Here is a 9,506-nt window from a genome sequence, read left to right on the forward strand (position 1 = left end):
AACACGTCCCTTTACGGGGCCCTGCCAGCCCGGCCTGAGCCCAGGCGCCGGGCAGCTGCCGTCCCACCGAGCAAGATCCTTCCGGCCGAGACAGGCTGAGCTCCCCAACCCCAGCTGCTGCTGCTCTCCACTCCCGTTTCCCAGTCGCTGCTCTGAAGAAACTACTGCGAGCCCCAGTCAGCCCAGGGGATGCTTTCTGGTTTAACGAACAAAGGCTCTTTTAATATCTCGCGTTCACTCGTGCAGCGTTAAAGGGGGAGGAGGAAATGCAAGTTTGCCGTTTAGGTGAATTTTCAGGGGAAATCTCCCGGGAGCTCCAGCTGGGCAATGACAGCCACAAGCGTTCGGACACCGCAAGGGTTTGAGGGCCAAACGCGACCGCTCGCCCTGCCAGCGCTTGCTCTTGTTTGTCTTGAGGAGGCTGGCACCTCGGGAAGTGAAAAGATGGGAGAGGAAAAAGCGTGATAAAAAACAGCTGCCGAATACGGAGATTTAACAGTTGCAGAGACTTGAAGGACACTGAAATGGTGAGAAATCATCTGTGCTGCTCTGACCTCCAGTTAATCAAATCCACTTTAACACCACACACCCTCTTAGAAATGCTGCCCTAAGGGATGCAGCTGAGATGCAGGTCACTGAGGAGACACCAGGCAGGCACTGGCGTGCACACAGAGAGCAAGGCAGCTGCTTCCGAGACTGGCTTGACACAGATCACCCCGTCAATACATCCACTGGTGTCACCAAGAATGCAAAAACATAAAAAACCTGAAAAGGCCATTTTCAAAGGCAGAATGGCTAAAACAAACTAAACTTTGTAAAGCCATGTGGTTAACAAAAAGCAACAGTAAACCTATCACTGCTTTCAGTTCGCTTCCCGAGCAGCACAGACTAAAGCCGAATCTGCAAACACAGGCTTTCCAACTGGTGACCAGAGTCACGCTTCCAGTTGCTGATTTTAAACAATCTTGTCTGAAATTCGACTACCTGGATAGCAAACAGCCCCAAGGGTGTCGTCTCCCGAGGATGTTGACTCAGGACATGATCTACTGAAGCCAAGAAAGCACATGAAGTTCACTCCAAGTGCTTCCCACTGGCCAAAAGTGTATCCCTATCTATGTTTAGCAGGTAAACTTTCCAGTCCGATTCACTCCAGCTCAATCATTTCTGCTTCTGTTCAAGGTGACTGCCTGACACAGAAGTCACTGTATATTGAGCCCCTCCTAAAACCAGGAATGTCAGAGCTATGTGGACGGACCTGCAACTCCTGTCACTCATACGGCCCCAGATTTGTAGGCAGACACCTTTTGGGTTCAGAGCTACAAAGCTCCAAGAGAACAGCTCCACAAGCCTCCGCCATGCATTTTTAGCAAAAGAAAAACTCAAAAATGTGAATAGGTAACCACATGCAGCTTGCAAAAGGCACAAAAGCATTAGTGTCATGTCCAAACACTTCAGAGACTGTAAAAGGAGGTTTTAGGTGGCAGTAGTAGGGTAAGAGATAGGCACAAAAAAACCCCCCAGCGACACTCAGAAGTATTTCTGCTCAAAGGGAAGGTGCACAGGAAAAGCACTGTGTGGGCACCAATGCCGGGAGGCTGTCGTGGTGCACACAAACAGGAAGCAGCTTCTCACACGAAGCAAAAGGTGGAGGTCACAAAAAGACGGAGGCACCCCAGCGCTCAAGCCTTGGAAACTCTGCCCACAGCCTCCATGATCTTCTCGTTCCCCGGTGACCTTCTCGTCCCCTCTCTTGCTGTGTGAGGCTGCCGGCATGCGTCCTCTCCACAGCGCTCAAGCTGACCCAAACAAAAGGACCCTTGCACAAAAAGTGCAGAACCCACTCAGCCCCATGTTATCATCAGTCTAGAGTCTGCTCCAGCCTCCATGGACCACAGACAGTAGAAGTGTTGGGAAAACTCAAGCAGCAACACCCCACAGAGCCAGAATGGTAACTCTTGCATCCTCAGGGTGGCTGAGAACAGGACGGTGTCACACTCCATCCAAGAAGGTGGTAGAGGGCGATACAACAGTGGGCAGCAGCCACAAAGGGCAGCCCTGGGGGATTCAGGTGGGACGGGCTGGGGAGGAACCCCTTCCCCAGGAGCGCTGCAGCCCCAGCAGAAGGAGATGGGCAGGAGGGCAGCTGGGCAGGTTTGGAGAGGTGATCCAGCAGACTGAATTGCCCTCCCAAGCACACCACTGGGAAAAAAAGTCAAAATTCGCCTGCGTGCTTTAACCTGGGCACAAATCTCAGGTATTTACTTTCATGAGAATGAAAGCAAAAGCACGTAGCATGGAGGGTGGAAAAAATCTCTCCCCAAGTAAAGCGGAAAAGAACGTTTCCATCATCCTGGCTGGGAGCCGGGCGCTGTTTTCTAGCCACTGAGCCATGTGCACACCCACACTACCACGCTCAGACAAACCTCATGCAAAAGCAAACCTGGAAAAAAAAAAAAGCAGAACTCGCAGAAAGGGAAAAAAAAATAATCGACCCTCTCTTTGCAGGGGCCCAGCAGAGAAAAGGGAAGGGCCTGCTGCCTGCGCCCTGCTGTTAAAAACAAAACTGGCTCCACTCCGAAAAATGTGGGGGCAAAGCCCCTCACCCCAGGCTGTGGAGCAGGGGTTGCTCCAGCCCCCTGACTCAGGTGGTTGCTCCAGGGCAGGCAGGTAGCTGCATCCCACGTCTAAGCAAAGCAAGTGTTTCCTATTAAAATCAGCTAAACTTCAGAGCTGCGCCAGCGCCTACGCAGGCAGCACCAGCCAGGGTCGAACTGGGGTTCAGCGCTGTGGTGGGGGGAGCGAGCGGTGGAAGGGACGGCCAAAGCACCCCTTGCCCAGCTGGGTCCCCCAAGCAGCCTCCTGTCCTGGCAAGCCACCCACCATCCAAAATGGCAACAGGGACATCTCTGTCTCCTCACAAACTGGCTGGCAGCTGCTGCCCCTTACTGCCTGCAGCCCTCACTCCCCAGTGAGCATTTAAAAAAAAAAAATCCTTTGGTCTGTCTAGAAATATCCCAGTGAAGGAAAAAAAACAAACTTCCCAAGGACCAGGATACGTTTTCTTTGGCTGGTCTACACTTGCAAAGTTGCATCCCCTTACAGATGTCACCTATGCCCTTGCAAGGCTCGAGCCTGCTACACCAGCACACGCTTTGTCTTGGGCAGGCTTGGGCAGTCTGCAACTCTGGACCCCAAAGGGAAATGGACTGAAAAAACTGATGCCAGCACTGGGTCTGCACTATGGCAGGTTTGCATGATTAACTGAGCGACTACAGCCAGAGAAAAATTTTTCTTAATCCAACCCCAAATGTTGCCTATTCCAACACAAAGTCTCACACTAGCACACGGTGTCCTAAAACAAAATAAATTGTAGTTTCCACAAGAAGGTACTTCTGGGAGGGAAGCAAAGTCCTCATCGGTGGCTCATATCCAGCGCACGCTCACTGAAGCGGCTTTGAACTGTCTGCCTTTCAGTCAGGCAATCTGCATGCGATCAGCCCTTCTCGCTGCCGCTGCGAAATTAAATTTCAGGCCCTCAAACAGCAAACTCAAAACAAACAAACAGAGAGGCTGGGATCAGAAAAAGGCAGAGCTGCCCCCCACCAGGAATTCCCCACCTTGCTGCAGGATGGGATGGGTGGACCAGGAGCTCTCCAGGGCTGAGTGGCATCCCAGGGAGATGGCTCTGCCAGGGGCAGCCTCAGATTGCAAGGCAGCCGCACGCACCCCCGTACCCTCCCATCCCACACACTCTCTGGTGTCCCCACAGCCTGTCCCATCCCATCCCATCCCATCCCATCCCACCCCATCCCATCCCTCTGATGGTGGCTGCACCTGGATCCCAGTGCTGCCCCGGGGCTGGGGCGTGCTCCTGAGATAACGCAGGCGAGCACTGGGTGCCAGATGGTGTGGAGGTGTGTCTGTCTGGCCGAAACTCTGCCAGGGCTTGCACATCCCCCAAAAACACGGGGTGCTGTCAGCGGCGAGGAGCACAGGAGATGAGGAAGGAGCAGGGCATTGCATGCCTGGGGAAACAGCTGCTGAAATCTTGCTGCACCCAACCACTCAGGTTTGTGGGAACCCATTCCATAAAGCCTTTACAGGGCTGTTTTCCAGTTTCAGAAAGATGCGTTTGCAGGTAAGTGCCCTCAAAGCGAGTCCAGTGACAGCCCAGCAAGTGGGGAGGTGACAAAAGCAGCCCTGTTTCAGACAAACATCTGCTTGGGGACTGCCCCGAGCTCCTGTAGCTCAGCTGCAGCAAGGAGGCAGCTGGATAGGCTGTTTTCTGTGCAACAGCATCTCACCAATGGCCACAGCCACCGCTTGCCCATCTGGAGATGTTACTGCATGCCAGAATCACTAAGCTCATCTCCTTGCAGGCAGGTGCTACAGGCACCAATTTGTGCAAAGGGAAACACTGTCCCGGTGGGGCTGTGCTGAGCAGTGAGACCTTCTCCAGCCCAGAGAGACAGGGGTGAGCTGGACACAGACACTGTCCCACTCATGTCTCAGAAAGCCCCAGATCTTTAGCCCCATCACTGCGGCACTGCTGTGGACTGGCTGTGTCTGTCCCCAAAACTCCTGCAATCAAAACCCCTCCTGCCCTACAGAGAAGGGTGTGCGGGAGGGAGGGAAGCAGTGGCTGCAGGATGCTGGCTGGAGAGGAGCATCCACCTGCGAGGAGGTGAGGGGTGGAGGCCAGCACCTCAGGCTTACTCGCAAGCCCACCAGGCTCAGACACCTCCTGGCTGAGGACCATGCACTCCTTTGGGGTCGCAGAGCCCTCAGCATAGCACCAATGTCCTCCATCTGCTGAGTGAAGTCAGACTAAAGAGAAGGAAAGTTGAGAGCTCAAGCAAATTCTGCTTCCAAGTGCAGTTCGGGAAGCTGCAAGTGCCTGTCTCTTTCCAAACACAAACTTGGCCCAATTTCCAAAGGAACTAACTGTTGCTTCAGATCAACGCTGGCAGAGAAATAAGCACGTTATAAAGCACTAGATGCAGGAGATGGAAAACTTACTTTCCTTTTCTCCTCAGCGCATCCCATCTGTTGTGCCGTGTCCCTGAAACAGCTGCTTTCCAGGAAGACATGGTCCCTTTCCGAGTCAGTTCGCAAGCTCCAGTTAGCAGTCCTTGACCTTCACTGCGACCAGATAAGAGGATGCTGGGGATGCTCTCACCACAGAGGCTGCTCCCTGCCTGCTGAGAAAACCTGTGCTTGAGAGGTACGATGTGCTCCCAACCCCACGGGTAGCTACAGAGCTGTTGGTGGTGTTGCCGGGATCGTGCATCTCCACCCTGGCAAACAACTAAAACATAATTCTTTGAGAAAGTTTAACACAGTTTCCCAACCTCTCTTCTGAGGCCAAGAAAGCTCAACTTTGAGCAAACTGGTCCACGTGTTAGCTTCCCCTCCCCCAAGCCCTCTCCATGCCCTTCTTAGAATTTCTGTTTTACTTTTTCAGAACAAGGCAGCAGGACACGGCACAACCGCAGCTTGTGCCCATGAGCAAAGCAACGCCTGCAGCATCCGGGTTGCAGGGGAGATTGGAGGGAGCGGAGATAGCAGCTGTATGGGAAAGGTTAAAAAAAAAAAAAGAGCAAACAATAGGGTGTTCGGATGAAAGGAGGGGCAAATGCTGCGTTTAAAGCAAGCGCTTTCTCCAGTGTTTGGTGTTGGGTGTGGCGACCCCCCAGATTCAGAAGCCCATGGTTTCTGGGGCACCAAACCCTTAACACAGAGCCCATGACCATGGATGGGCAGCGTAAAAGGAACCTGACTCTAGGTATGTCAAGTCTACCAAACCCCTCCGGCACATTCACCACCAGAAGTCTTCTTAAAAAAGGCATTTTCAGGACCTCTTGGGTTTTTAATCATCTCACCCCAAGTTATGCTCTGCTAGGATTCTGCAGGCTCTACAGCATCTTCTACCCCTGCCCAAGCAATGTCCTCATCTACAGGGAGCTCAAACTAGGTTATCTGTGAATTCACTGACCTCTCAGGCAGCACATAAGCTCTAAAAATTTCTGTAATACATGCAGCAAGCATCGCCACTGACTTGGCAGGCTACCTCCATCTTCACAAACCTCAAAGCATCAGAACACCCTCATCACTGATCTTCACTATCTGCAGTTTAGAGCGTCTGCTTGCAACGACTACACGAGCATCAGAAGTGGTGCAGGAGAAATCCCGTGCCAGAGGTCCTCCCTGTTCTAATCCAGCAACGGCTGCTCACCCACAAGTCGGCGAAAGGTGCTTCTTTCTCTTTTTTTAAATACACCTCACAAACAGTGGGAAGCATCAGTTTCTATTTAGGACTCCGCCATCTCCAAGAAACAGTTGTTTTTGCCGCATGCCCAAGATCTCCCAGCAAGTAGCCATTTGGGAAATGTATTCCTTTTTAAATATAAGTGAAAACGAGTGCATCTCTAGTGCTTTGTGCTGACAGTTTGATGGTTCATATATTAACCTAGACCTTTTCGTTTTGTCAATATCCCTCATTTATTAAGGTCTGGGGATTTTCTAAACTTAAACCAGGAGGTGAAAAGCAATTCAGCCAGACTATGATGTTTCTCACACTTGGGTCATCTTTGCCGTGAGATACTCACAGGGTAGGAACACATCTCTTTGGTCTGCCAGCCCTTACCAGCCACACCTGGTATCTAAGCAGGGGTCAAAAATGGCTAGGGAGACAGCTGTATTCTAAAATAACCTCCATAAACAACACGTGCTCTTGGTCGGAAAGGACTTGAAAATGACTTCCCTGAAATACAGATAAACCTGTCCAAGAGATTATTACACTTTGCACACTTCTGGCACCGAAAGATAAGCGCTGCTTTAAGATGAGTTCTTTCAGAGAGGGATCGCACTACCAAAAAACTTGCTCCCTTCCACCCTCCTTCGAAAGAACAGCAAGCATGTAACTACCCCACCACCAAAACACAAAGACCTCAAGAGAAAACTAGAAGAAAAGCATTTGACCCTTTTGAAAAGACATAGGCCAACACACATACTACTTCTATAGAGCAGCTTCTAAACTTTTTCATTGTTTGGTGGGTTTTTTTGTTGGTTTTTTTTTTAAAGCAATACTGCTCACAATTCTTAAAGGTCTTAACAGCTTGGGGAATGGATGGATGTAGGATATATCTGGATTTACTTGCTTTCAGGCTTCTCTGAGACTGAAATTTCACTGCAGCAAGCAGCCTCTGCTTCTTGATGTCCCATTTGAGATACTCATTGGCATGCAGCTCTAAAACTGGAAAATAAATCCGAAATGCTTATATTACCTTGTATTAGAGAATTTCATAGCTGTTAAGGACTTTTAACTCAAAGTTGAATTATAGTATTATTTCCCTAGCCCTGATTTACGCTTTTATATTATAAATAAAGGCAAGTGAACCATAAAAGCATTTTAAATTTGGCAGCTTCTTGTAGAGATTAAACCTCATTCAGCTAATGCGTTTGCTGCACAGCCAGACAGCAGGGATTGTAAACTACCCTCTCTAAACATCACTAGAAAGAAAACTCTGGGCCTCTGAAACAAGTACCTGGCTATTTGACTATTCAGAAAGCCGGAGCAGCTCAGTCACACATATCCTGCGTGATTCATCACATGCTTCCCAATGACGGAGGGAGGGAGGGAGGAGGGGATCAGAAAACAAATAATAAAAAAAAAAAGACTAGGTGCATTTCAATACATTTAGGTTTATGCAGACGGAACGGGCACTTGGAGCTACCTATTCCCATTAGAGCACTTCTCCATAGGTCTGGGAAGGTGGGAGCCACAGTAGGGTCCTTGCTCGTTCCTGCACGGTACGTTCATACGGATAAGAAGGTTTGTGCACAAAAACGAAGAGGTTTTTTTGAATTCTACATGGTTGAATTAACTGTCAAAAATGCCTGCAGAGTGTACACTTCTCTACCCCTGACACTGGCCTAAGAGATACATGAGATGTTGTTGATTAGGGCAGACTCAGCTCTGACCAACATCTGAGGCACCACAAGATTGTTTTACAAATGGTGTTTGCTACCAAAATGTGAAAAGAGCAGGGGGTAAAAAAAACCACCCATCAGGTTTCTCACCTACATGCTGGCTAAAAATCTTGAAGCCCTGATGGTGTCAGCCTGCATCTGACTGCACCACCCCAGAAGCACTGAAGGTAACACAGCTAGAAACCATTTGCGTACTGCGTTGTAAAGAGCTATTTTCTGCACGACCCTGCAGCTCTCTGAACATCTGTAACCACTTCCAATAGCCTCCTTTGGCCTCTGGCAGATTCAGCAAATTGCACTGAAGATGTTACAAAGATGGTGTAAAATGTTTTAATTGGTCTTTCAGCAACTAGCTTTGGTAATGGTTTGAATCCTGAGGATACTAAGAGTGTTTCTCTAAACTCCAGGCATTTAAAAAGCACATGACTCAATCCTGAGAGGATCAGGGTAAGTGGAGACCATTTAAAGCAAAGCCATATTCATAAAGGGCTCCCACATCCACTCTGTGAGGACAGGGTTGCACAGCCACTTTTAACTTAAAGTGATCAAGGGGAAAAAAAGTGAAAGATACGAATCAAAAACAATAACAACAAAACACAGCCCAGTTCCTTTTAGTGACCTCAAAACCACCTTCCTAAAATAACAAACCAGTCATTTCTTATTCAGATGCATTGATCCATAAACAGCTGACCAGCAAGCACCAAGAGAAACTATGAATTTCTGTGTCGGTTTCATAAAATGAAAACCACAGGTAGCTTCTCAAAAGTCTCTTCCTTCACTGTGATCTCTGGTAATAAAGGCGCCCCACGCTAACATTTAAGACTGATGAAGAGTAAGAAGATCCCCAGGCTCCAGGGCCCAAATAGCTTGTGGCAAGGTCATGATCAACTGGGATGCCAGCCACTCATGGTAACGAACCCTGCCTACACCAGAGAAGGGTTTACACAGCAGCTACAAACAGGGTGACAGCCTTGTCAGGAGAGGAAAGAAGCTCAAAGCCACCTCGCCCCTACCTCTGCCATCTGACAAAGCCAGTGAATCGAAACAGCTACAGGTGATAGATGTAAAAATCAGACCAACAGCCAGATGCAAAACCTCAAACAGCTCCCCCCAGCCATCCTGGGAAAGGCCTGTGGGGAGCAGAGCTCCAGCACAGATAAAACACAGGCCAGGCTGCCACGTATCAGGATACTGCATCACAGGACCACAGACGGGGGAAGCGCCGCTGGGATGCATAACAACTGTATTCATTACTCTGCCTCACAGCGCTTTTTAAATCTATGCCGCTCATGGAGCAGGTCTGCGCACACAAAAGGCTGCGAAAGCCTGCAGAGAGCGAACAGCCCGTCTGATCCTTCCCGTGAGATTGCGCAAGAGTTGTACTTTGGGTAGAGTTCCCAGAGGAAATTACCCAACCTCTTCGGCAACCAGAAAGAAACCGAGCCGGGCGGGGAGCGAGCGCTCGACGAAAGCGCCGGGGCTTCCCTCTCCGACGCCTTCCCCGCGGGAGCATC

This window comes from Apaloderma vittatum, unplaced genomic scaffold (assembly GCF_000703405.1).
Source record: "Apaloderma vittatum isolate BGI_N311 unplaced genomic scaffold, ASM70340v1 scaffold13948, whole genome shotgun sequence".
NCBI lineage: Eukaryota > Metazoa > Chordata > Aves > Trogoniformes > Trogonidae > Apaloderma > Apaloderma vittatum.